This window comes from Cebidichthys violaceus, unplaced genomic scaffold (genome assembly GCF_023349555.1).
Source record: "Cebidichthys violaceus isolate CVI_PGR_0920_01 unplaced genomic scaffold, fCebVio1.0.p SCAF_3, whole genome shotgun sequence".
Lineage (NCBI taxonomy): Eukaryota > Metazoa > Chordata > Actinopteri > Perciformes > Stichaeidae > Cebidichthys > Cebidichthys violaceus.
The window spans coordinates 12,508,319-12,520,401 of record NW_027176483.1 but is presented as its reverse complement, the minus strand read 5'-3'; the positions used below and the strand labels follow the sequence as shown (position 1 = coordinate 12,520,401).

At 39.8% G+C, this 12,083-nt stretch overlaps 1 protein-coding gene across 10 annotated transcripts in view; it reads left to right on the top strand.

Annotated features, from left to right (window-relative positions):
* Window positions 1–1,051: 1,051 nt before the first annotated feature.
* shank3a (SH3 and multiple ankyrin repeat domains 3a) overlaps window positions 1,052–12,083 on the top strand; it is a 188,023-nt gene continuing 176,991 nt past the window's right edge. For all 10 annotated transcript variants that reach the window (XR_011103878.1, XR_011103881.1, XR_011103879.1 and 7 more), the window contains exon 1: window positions 1,052–1,182. The gene's annotated coding sequence lies outside the window, so the exon portion shown is untranslated. The remainder of the gene's footprint in view (window positions 1,183–12,083) is intronic.

The window sequence follows — 12,083 nt, the reverse complement described above, 5'->3', positions numbered from 1 at the left end:
CTGTCATCGTTAATGAGGAAAGGCAGAGCAATTGCCTCTATTACAGTCTCTTCCTCAGAGAATCCTTCCTTGATTAAGGAAATTATCATGCCCCAGTGTGGAATACAGATACCAGATATACATGTGCAGGCGCTCACACACACGCACACACACACACGCACACACACGCACACACACACACATGCACACACACGCACACACACACACATGCACACACACGCACACACACACACACACACACACACACACACACACACACACACACACACACACACACAGACACACTTTACTACTACTGGACTGTCAGTCATCAGAGTTTACAGAGTGAACAGAGAAATTACTCACATAGCTTCTGCCAGTTTTAAAGCTGTTATTCAAGGTGTATCCTGACTTATCTACATATTTGTGAAATTGTAGGGTTTACGCAACATTGTTATTCTCAGTTGCCAAGCAATTACATAATCAAAAAACAAAAAGAAAGCAAACAACAAAGAAAAATTGGATGGCTGAACAATATTACAAACCTCCTCATTTCTAGAGAGGATTTCAGCGTCATAAAAAATACAGGCTTTATCTAACATCTTCCCAGGTTTCACCATATTTTTTCCTTCTCAAAAATAAGGATTTAGACTTCACAAATAAATATTTCTCCCTCCGTCTGGTATGGTGTTTCTGTCTCTAGACATGAAGCTTCAGGTGAATTCTGAAGCTCTGCCTCTCTGTCAGAGATGCCTACAAGGGGAGCCACCGTAAAGGATGATTGACTGTTTGTCTCTAGCCCCTATCAAGGATGAGACGAGCACTTTGGGGCGAGAGTCAGACTCATCTGTCACTTTCAGATCCCCTCTCACCCTCTCATACGCATCAATCCCTTCCCTGCTGTTACGGTTTAACAAACATGCGATGGGGAACTGCAAAATCATCAACACTGAAGTCAATGAACTTATGGGCAGTCACTGGATAAACACTGTGTGTGTGTGTGTGGGCGGGGGGGTGTGTGCTAACACAAGCCTATTTTTTGTTTAACATTGTTTTGAGAAGAAATTAGACACTGACACTGAAATTCTGTCCAGCTGGATACTGTAGCTGTAGAAATTAACATTCAGCTGAGGTATTGTTGGAAAAAGAGCGTCCTGAGTTGTACAGCTCGGCTGCCTCTGTTGAAACATCTGGAAGCAAACTGTAAGTGCACTTTGATTGAAGTATATATTTTTTGTTGGACAGAGCTGTGATGGAGTGGAATTATTTTTTTTCATAACAAATGGGTCAGCATATAGGTGACCCGGAAGACCTCAAAACATTTTCATGTGATGTATTTGTAAAGACTTAGTTGACATTTCATCTCTTCTTTCAACAGATAGTATCTGGTTAATTTTCCTCTCAACAGGCGTGATAAGATCTTGTCTTGAATGTGACACCACACAGAAGCTCACAGGGTTTAGAGTTCAAGGCTTTGATTTAGTCATTTAAATAATTTATCATGGAGATTAAAGGTTGCTGGGGATTATTGAAACAGCCGCACATCATGCAACCATGTCTGCTACAAAATTACGTTCCTAAAATAATTAACCTGGACTCTCAATTAAGTTTTGAGGAAAACATATTTTCTATGGGATTACGGTGGCAGTATTAAACAATTTAAAACATGCTGTCAATCAAATAAACAAGACAAAAAATCTTCCGTAACATTTTAGTAATTGGCTTAAAAAGACTACAAAATTGAAACAAAACAAAACAAAACCACAACAAAAGTACATTGCTCACACGGGAAACAAACAGTGTGTGCAGGGCTTTATGAATATGTCTTGCAATACACTATCTCTGAAGTGTCACCAATATCATGATCAGCGGAGAAGGTTGTATTCAGATCCTTCATCCTTCAGCAAGTAGTAACACAAAAATATATAATACTGTAAAATAAGTATGAAGTTCTTCGTTCAATTCCTTACTTCAGTAAAAGTGCAAGATATAGAAACACAACATAAACATACTTAAGAGTATCAAAAGTACTTGCATGAGATGTGTTATGTTTTCTTGGCTGTCTTCCATTCCTTACAAGAAGCTAGCTAAGATGGTTAATAACAAATAGTTTAATCTCAGTTGTCAATAAAATTCACCCAAATGAGAACAATGCATAATACAGTGAATAAATTGAGGTAAAACCAGAGGTCATTTATCTTCTCTGTTCATCTTGTATTACATCACATATTGCAGAATCGCCAGTATATAGGCAATCATAGGTAATGCATCATTAGAAAATGGCATGGATGGCTACGCTCTTCTTTCTCCCTGAAATATTCATCATGACATTATTGGTTTATGTGGTAGTTTTGCAGGTTCATGTGAGCAGAGTCCCGGCAGCATTAGTGGTTAATTCACGAAGGTCGTGTCAGAGCCTTTCAGCTGAGTTCTGAGGTGTTTAGTGTCTCTGCTCTCCGGTTCACCCCTCCTGCTGATCTAATCGTCACTGTAATAGCAGTGTTGACTTTGCCACCGGCTTCACTGTCTGTCTCACTTTCACCGCCTTTTCGTCTCGCCGTCTCTTTCTCTTACCTTATGTGTCTGCCCTCTATCCCTCCATCTTCAAGGATTGATTCAACATCTATTTTCCTTCATGTGTCTTTTCCCTTTCTCTGCCTCCATCTTTTTTGTTGTTGTTACATTTAATGGTAATGCAACTCTCTCTGGCCACTATGGACAGGGCCTGTATATGTCAGTTCTAACAGTAGTGTTTCCTTTGAATTGGCAGAGCCACTCATTCAATATTTCACACAAATGCTGGTAGAAGTTTGATTACATCTAATAATTGTGCATGTAGATCGATGAAACAGGAGATTTAATAAAGCCATTGATTAGTTTTGTAATGTAATTGCATTGCAACCACCCTAGCATTACATTTCACCCAGATCATCATAAAGCAATGTGCACTGAACGCCTGTTATTGGGTAACTCAAGGCCGTTTTCATGGCAAACACTCAAACTCTAATTGAATGCAATGTTCTCAATCAGAGCACCCTTGCATGGACCATGTTGTTGTGTGGTGGAGCAGATACATGTGCATGAGTGACATGAGTTGTAATATAAAAACAAATTAACATGTTACCTCTCTTACTGTTTAACAAAACCTGAGCAAACAAGGGTTATGCCTTGAAACACATAGTTCTAAATGTTAAGACTTCTAAAGGCATATTGTGATTTTGGGCTATAACATAAATAACTTTACTTGACTTTAGTCAGGCACTGGAGCCCTCTAAATGTCGGTAATGTCAAAGATGGAGCCAATCAAGACAGACCCACCAACCTCTTCTGGAGGGGAACATGCTTTATAGATTGCTGCCATACACTAACCTGGTGTCCATGGTGAGCAGCAGCCAAGCAACAGGGTTCTACCTAGAGGTAACGTGACTTTGGCTTTATGTTATGTATGTTTTACTCTTTTTGGGCTTAAGAGGGTGAAGTCACACACCTCTGTGCCTGAGAAGTTTGTTCAGTGGAATGTCTGTGCAGCAGATTTCTGTTGTTGCAACATAATTGACCTCCTATTCACATGTTTGCTTTATGTCTCTGAAATGCTCTCAAGGTCCGTAGTTAGCACTGAGACAACTATGGCATGCTGTGAGGTGGTTTGCCTGCTTACACCTCTTGTGTATAGCAGAAGACAGGTGAGGAGTGGCTGTTTGTCCCTGACTGCTTTGTCAAGTCCAAATTAAATTATCCACTCAGACAGGCTTCTTCAATTCAGAAATAGAGAGGGCTCTTGGATTAGTGGCAAGACATCTTCAACTCTGCACCTCCAATTTAGTAGATAATTTCATTTTGACATGATGTTGTACCATCTGGATGAATGAGCATAATATCTGTGACTGGTTGTGTTTTATTAGTTCATTATTATCACTTACAGACCTGTAAGTGAGAGAGATTTTTGTGATTGCATCTTACAGTGATGGTACTCTGCTGAAGCCACTCTTGTGTCAGTTTTGACTTAGTGACCTACTGCTTTGTGATCTACAGAAACAGAGATTTTTGTGTCAGAGGGTTGCATTATTGGAGTGAGCTTTACCATGGGGCTTTACACTAAGCACTTCACCTATGCTCACACAACTAAGGCAGCAATATCTATCCACTCTTGTTTTTAGATGGTAGACTTTTTCATCAATCCATTGCGCTCTTATTAGCAGCCCCCAGCAGTCAGCAGTGGTTAACTCAATTAAGTGGCCCCATTGTAATCAGTGAGAGCTGGAATGGCAGCCTGAGCTATCATGAAGCTGATGGAGGACTCAGTCCTAGCTATAACCTGCTGTTTACATGCAAAAAGAACTGGCCTCTATGGGGTTGGGCTCGGAGGTGGAAAAAATGCACAGTTGGACATTGATTGAGGAGCTACAATTTACATGCTGCAGAAATGTGGAACAAGGTCTCTCTGCTTCTGCTCCTGGGGATGTTGCCCACAGAAATAGGATAGAGTGCGTTTGTCTGCTAGGCTCCAACATAGACATTAGTAAACGGGCAGAATCAGATCTGTTGGAGGGAGAGAATATACAGCCAGGTACCCATAGAAACAGACAGAAGAACAGACAGACAGACGGCAGCCATGCACAAATGTGCACATAAACACACATTGAGTGGAGTAAATGCAATTACAAAGAACCATAGGGAAGCATATAAAACAAGACGGTTATTACACTTTCATTATCGGCAATATCAACATTGCTTAGCCAGAAGAAATGGGGGAATATGACTATAACAATGTGAATTTGATGATTGCAGTCTCTTTCTGAAACATTAAATTTCTGAATGAACTATTGCATTTTGGTTTCCTATAAATTGGCCTAACCTAATTAACAGTGTTAGAGCTGAGTTCTGAAGGTTTGTCTTTGAAGTCTTACCCTCTGCATACAGTTAGAAAAACGTGTCTCATGTGTGGAGCAGTTCCTTCTCTCCGCTCTGTGCCTTGGTAGCACACTCACTCTCATCACGATTCAGCTGTTGGCCAAAAACAAAGAAAACAGAGAAACTCATTACTGCTCTTCTGGCCTTCCAGTTTTCTTTTTTTTTTTTTTTCAAGTCTGCAAAACATTCTAGAAATAAATACCACATGTGTGTGTCTGTTTTAGTGTGTACCTGTGTGTATGAATCAGTGATGCTTAGTGCTGTCTCATAGGAACTTTAATAAGATCTCATAAATCTGACGCAGTTACGGGTCTTTGGCCTTGCCCAAATATAGATGAGCCTTATTTTATGTCATTGTCTGTTTTCCACCAAATATATATAAACATGGACTTTTGCCTTTGTATTGGTCCTGGACCCATTGAATTCTACAAACATTTTTACATCAAGAGACTGACAACAGGCTGATGCATGCATGCAAAATGCTTAGCTTTAGATACTCCTACCATCCTGATTAATGTGTCTCTGTCACATCTCTTAGATGTATTTCTCTTTATCAGATCTGGGCCCAAGTTGTGCCCTCATTGTCTGTCTCTGCTTTGCCAGAAGTGGCCACTGGACAGACGTAGCCAGGCAGAGGGCCAATCAATCCCCTTAGAGGCAGCAGATCTCTGGCTTCTCATCTCCTAACTCTCAGTGGATCAACACCACCAAACTATCAGCCAATAGCTCTATGAGGAAGGCTGATAGGAGGAGTAATTAATGCTCGGCAACACTTTGGTGGAATTCTTTGTGTGTGTGTGTGTGTGTGTGTGTGTGTGTGTGTGTGTGTGTGTGTGTGTGTGTGTGTGTGTGTGTGTGTGTGTGTGTGTATGTGTGTGTATGTGTGTGTGAGAGTGTGTGTGGGGGAGAAAAAAGAAGAGGAGGTGAGAAAGAGAAGAGAGACCGAGGGGAGGACAGAGAAATAGAGAGAAAGGACTCATCCTTGTGGAGTCACCGTGCCCCCTCTACAATAAAAAAATCAAGAAAAGTGATTGCATGAAAGGGTGGTTTTCCAGACCTCATTAGCAAAATGGTTTCCAATGGGGTAAAGGTTACGAATCAAAATTCAGGCCAGGGTCTGCGGGTATAGGTAACACATGCAATCATGATGGCTGCTGTGAGGATTGGGGCTTTGAAAGTGAATGAATATGAAAAGAATCCTCTCGTATGCATATCTGTGCATGTATGAGAGTGTGCGATCAGCTGTATGTCTTCCCATTGACCTCAGTATGTAGTTTGCTTTTTAGAACAGATGCTCCTGGGAAACTTTTGCTGCTTGTATAGGTCAGTGCTTGCTGTGTCTTTTATTAAGTGCGTCCTTCAGTCTGTTTCTGTCCTCTGCATGTCCTGTACAGCATTTGTTGCTAAGTGACAGCTCTGGACAGTAAGGTCAGAGCATAACCTCCAGTGAAAACTTACTGCTGTTAAATACATTCTCAAATCCTATACTAGGACTTATTATACTTGGTAATGTGAGCGTTGCAGAGATCGTTGGTGGTTTTAGTCCCATGGAAATATGTAAATCTCTAAGATAAAAATTCCAACACAAATGACCAAATCTCTGTCTGTGAAAGTCAGTATAGTTTAATCTCTATTTGGTTTCTTTTATTTCTTCTAGATTACAATTTTTTTCTGTCTACAGTCAAGAAAAATTGAAATCAAAGTAGTTTTGAGCAAGGTTATTAATTCATGTCCTGCACAAAACATCAAGTTCTCCCTTGCTAAATCAGAAAGTTAGAAAATGTACGGCCTTGACTTACTCCAAAGGCTTTTCCACCCTGTAAATGTTATTGTCATTTGCAAATGTGTTCCACAAAAAAGCAGAGATAGGAGCCTTGGTTTTCCCAGTACAAATGTCAGAGTGTACAAGCAACAAAACTGATAGACAATGGGATGAAAAGACAGAGACACAGCGGAACAATTTCAATTGCATTGTGTTTGCTCCAGCTAGTTTTTCTACCTCAATCTAGTAAAGCTAAAACAATTTGTTTGTCTAAAAAAGACACAAAAGAACCACAATGACTGTGCAGCCACACACAATCAAAAAGAGACCGTTTTCCAATATTGTGTTATTCATTTCCAATAAACTGAATTGAGTAAATAGAAATCATTCTACTTTGTCAGTGACATTAAGGTCGCTTGGTTTCAAGGGAGGCTAGGCACCAGGAGTTTGATTTCCCTGTTGGAGTGGAGACCCTCAAGAATCCTTCAGCCTGAAAAACCAGTGAAGAGAAACACCTCAATAATTTTGACTGAAGCTCTAATCCCCAAACATCTGACACAATTACACCTATTAACACAGGTAATTACACTCCAAAAGCCTGCACACACACACACACACACACACACACACACACACACACACACACACACACACACACACACATGCATGCACATGAGGGAAAGAAATGTTCAGGCATGTTTGTATCCGTTTGTTTAATTCTGTATGTAAGATCTCGCTTTTCACTTGATGAAGTTAATTACTAGTTAAGTTATGTTTTTTCTAAAAATGTATGTATTTTATAATGTGCAAATGCTGTTTTTTAATCCGTATTTTGCTTGGAAACCATATACTAATGGTAGAAAATCTCTGTCTCACAACAAAGAGTCAACAAGCAAACAAACAGCCTATTCACTTTGTGAGATACTGTAGGTTGAGGGTTGAGGAAGATGAGCACTGAGGGCTATCTGAGCTCAACTGATGTCAGCTGGAGTTTAAGGTGGATTGCTAATACGCTTCTTGGCAACCAGGCGAGTCACAGAGAGGTGAGAACAGGATGGGAAGACAGACTGATGGACAGGAGAGGGAAAGGAGAAAATGGAGAAAGGCGGAATGTCAAATCTGGTGCATTGGAAGTGATTTTGGCAGGAAACCTAAGTTACCATAGCGACCTGGTGAAAGCTCTGCAGCAAGTAAGAGGAGAGAGAGAAAGAGAGAGAGAGAGAGAGAGAGAAGACCTTGAGGTATTGTGTCTCTCACTGTCTTAGTCTTTCATAGCAATATTTTTGACATGAATGTTTACTTAATGACTGTGTATAAATACATAGCTTTGGCAGAAGTACACAGCCGACTCTATCAATACTGAATACTTATTATTGATATAATCCATTATTTAACTTGATGATCAGGGGAACACATGTTTTTGAGACTACTTTGTCTCTTTTAATATTGAAGCACAGTCAGGTTAATCAAAGCCCTGGTTAAAAGGGTATGAAGCAGAACTACACATCCATTTACATCAGAACAGTCTTTGTAATGTGGATGGTAACTGGTAGTCTTTGATGCGCTGGACTGCTGACTTTAGTAAGATTATTCACTAGGATGAAGATTCAGATATGGGTTATACCATAGACGCACACTTTTTTTAAACAGCACCCATGCATGAATGCTCATGGCAATTCAAATACATGACAGCTATAAGAGCACATAGCACTTTACAGCCATGTCAGCCACCAGCACAAACACAGATACACAGGGGAGGAGTCAGAGGTATATCTGTCTATGTAACAGGATCTGCTGGGATTTCTCAGTGCTTAATATACATCTGTCCAAAGATGCAACAAAAGATACACATTTGGCAGAACAAGATTACTAAAGCTGCTACACCTACCCCTTAATCCTTGTATCTGTCTCATACTATTCCTCTGTCTCACTTCCTCTTTGTCTCTATTTGATAAGGATGGCAGACTGCATTAGTCATGTACCATACTGTAATACCTCAAAGTAATGCTGCCATCATTTTCCAGTAATTGTTATTCTAAGCAAAGTAGCAATACCACAATATAAAAATACTCAGTGCATTACATTTTGTTCTTAAGTACTGTAAAAGTATCAAAGCGGTATCAGCAAAATGTACTGATGTACTCAATATGTCGAATTGATCCTTAATATTGATTTCGTAATCCAGTATCAATATATTATATTGGATTATTACAAATGATGCATTAACAACAGTTGATCAAGGTGGAGCTATTTTTCATCCTGTTGGTTAGTTTAATCTTTAGATTGTGTTGAATAAAACAATCATACTGTATGTATTGGTTACAATTTTTAATCTGAGAGACAACTAATAACTAGTGGTCAAATTAATTGAGTGGAGTTGCAGTTAAAGTATTTAAACAAATGTACTGTACTTAATTACTTCCACCACGCATTTTCCTACAGTTCGAGCTTCCTTTAACGCCTCCAGGATTTTTTAGGCAGATGAGCCTTTGAGAACCCTACTTGTCGACAGCGTGTTCAAGAGGCATTGATGGACAAATGGGACTCATCGATCCCCTCTATTACATCCTGGTTTAATTGCTCTCTCTCTCTCTCTCTCTCTCTCTCTCTCTCTCTCTCTCTCTCTCTCTCTCTCCTCTACAAATGTCAAACAAAGACGTTCCTTGGCCAGTTCCTCACACCTTATCACCCAAGATTTTTGTGTGTGTCATTGTGTTTGTGTGTGTCTTTGTGTTTGCATATGTGTACTTGTCTGTGTATGTCTTGGTCGACATTGCTGAAGGGTTGCTTTGTTTGTATGTTCCCGAGATGCTTAGAAAATGCCACTCAAACTTGAGATAGTACAACGTGACTCGCTACCGTCACATTTTGTCTACCTGTGTACATGAAGTCACCTTTTTACCCAAGCAGGGGTGGATGGGTAGTAAATCATTCCATGTTCAATTGGAAAGACGTGCAAATCACTGCATGTTTTGTCCTATTTGGAGAGATTGCCACTGTGTGTGTGTGTGTGTGTGTGTGTGTGTGTGTGTGTGTGTGTGTGTGTGTGTGTGTGTGATGTGTGGGGTGAATGCGTTTGTCTGTTTGTGGACTGTCATCTGGCGCCATGTGTGAAAGAGATTAAACATCTTCCACAGAAATCTCATTTCTCTCCACTGCTCTTTTCCTTTGCATTTGTCACCATCCCAACAACTCAAACACTGCTGTTAAGTCCCAGGGAGGGTATTCAGCATGTCCCCGTTTGTGCGTGTGCGTACACATGGGTGTGTGTGTGTGTGTGTGTGTATGGGAATGTGTGCAGTTGAAGGCAACTATAAGTGTTGAGAGCTTGTTTATTACATCAGCTTAGTTTCAAAAGGCGATCACTACGACAATCGATTTCATGTGCTGCTGATAGTTGTATGGTATCTATTGTGCCTGTGTGTGTGTGTGTGTGTGTGTGTGTGTGTGTGTGTGTGTGTGTGAGAGAGAGAGAGAGAGAGAGAGAGAGAGAGAGAGAGAGAGAGAGAGAGAGAGAGAGAGAGAGAGAGAGAGAGAGAGAGAGAGAGTACATGAAATTGTCTGACAAAAGCTTTCTTCTGTGTCGCTCTGAGAAATGCTTTGGGGTCACCATGGTTACCAGCAGGCATGCTTCTCTTGCTTACATTCAGTAGAGTGAGATTTTCCCATGTGAGTAAATCAACAAAAAACTCCTTTCATACACTGACCTGTAACAAATATCACAGTGCTGTATTTACAAAACCTCTCATCCAGTCTCATCCAGCCAAGTATTGGTTTAGTCACTGCTGTCAACTGTCCAGTAGAGGGAAAATACCAAACAATATTTATTATTTAAAATACTTTTAAGTAATAAATATTTCCCAAAAATGCCAGGGACACTTTAATTATTTGCTGATGTTTTGAGGAAATAGCTGCAAGGTGCAAGGAAGGAAACTGTAACTAATCAACAATTCATTGAATCATCCATTTGTTGGCTCTGATTCACAAAACACACACACACACACACACACACACACACACACACACACACACACACACACACACAGCAGGACAAAGAAAACAGGGGGAGGTGTCAGCTGATAATTGGCATTTTCTCTTTCATGAGCAAGTGTTTGTTTTTATTTCAATTAACAAAACAAGGGTTCAGCTTAATGAGGCTAATGAGGAAGCACCTCATTTGGCTCTGCTAGTTTAACGATCTGTCAGTGGAGGAACAAAACACACTAACACACACTAACATTTTACACTCAAATTCAAGAATTAAAACTGAAATACATATGTGTAATTTGTATTGTTGCCTGAAAAACTATTGGAATCTAAAATTGACAATCAACATTATTTAATCATAATTTAGTTAACTCTTCTTTTCAGCCAAAGAAAATATATTTAATAAGCATTACGCTCCACCCAGTTAAAACTATCAACTTGATTATTTAAATTATTAATCAGGCCGAGTCATCGTGACTAATATTGACTGTAATCAGAGTCGCTTTCATGGCTGATGATGAGTACTCTCCGTTTCCATTATCATCATCATGGGTATGGTTGTCTGTGCAATCTACCCCATAGTGATGCGTTCAAGTTTGATGATGCTGATAAGGCTAATCAGCAATTAGTACTGTGGAGAGAGAGGGAGAGAGAGTGTCCATGTCTGTATGTGTGCATATGTAAGTGAATTTGAATGTGTTGTTGAGAATGTGTTAGCATGCGTTGTGTATTGACTCTGGTGACAGCCGTGTCAGAGCTAGTTCAGTGGAGCTCTTCCAGTGGTGGTGGGATTGTTGTGCAACAGTGAACACTGTTGAAGTAAATGCTCCATTCAAGAGCTGTAAGCACCTTCAAAAAGAGTTGAACTCATAACCTAATGCATAATTATCTCAATCAGCCCTAATCCAAATCCAAATTCAACTCAGGTGTGGAACTCAGAGGGGTTTGTGCTTGGGGAGATCTCTCTTCATTTCCATTTTGCCCTTTTAACCAATGATTTGCTTCTTATGTGCATGTATAAAGAATATCTGGGCTGTTCATCTGGAGGAACAAAAAAGATTTACCACTTGAGATTTAAGCTGATGTAAATTTAAAATGTAACTTTATGGTCCATCAACTTTTCTCATAGTTGCAATTTGTTTTAAACAAAGTGACATTAAATGTAATTGACTTCACTGAGGCAAAATTACTTTTCTTCACAAAGCGACACACCTTTGAACAATCCTTTGATTCCATTCCAAGTAAGTGAAAGTGATCTGACTAGACATTTATAATACAAAAAACTACTTTTGTGGATTTGTAATTATCTAAAGCAGACCACACTTAATATTATCTGTCTATCTTATCTGTTATACAGCTGAGAATTGTTAAAAGTCCCTTCATGCCGGTTAGCTCTGTGGTATTTGCTAAACCCACAACCCCTTAAATGGGTGTCCTTCACTAA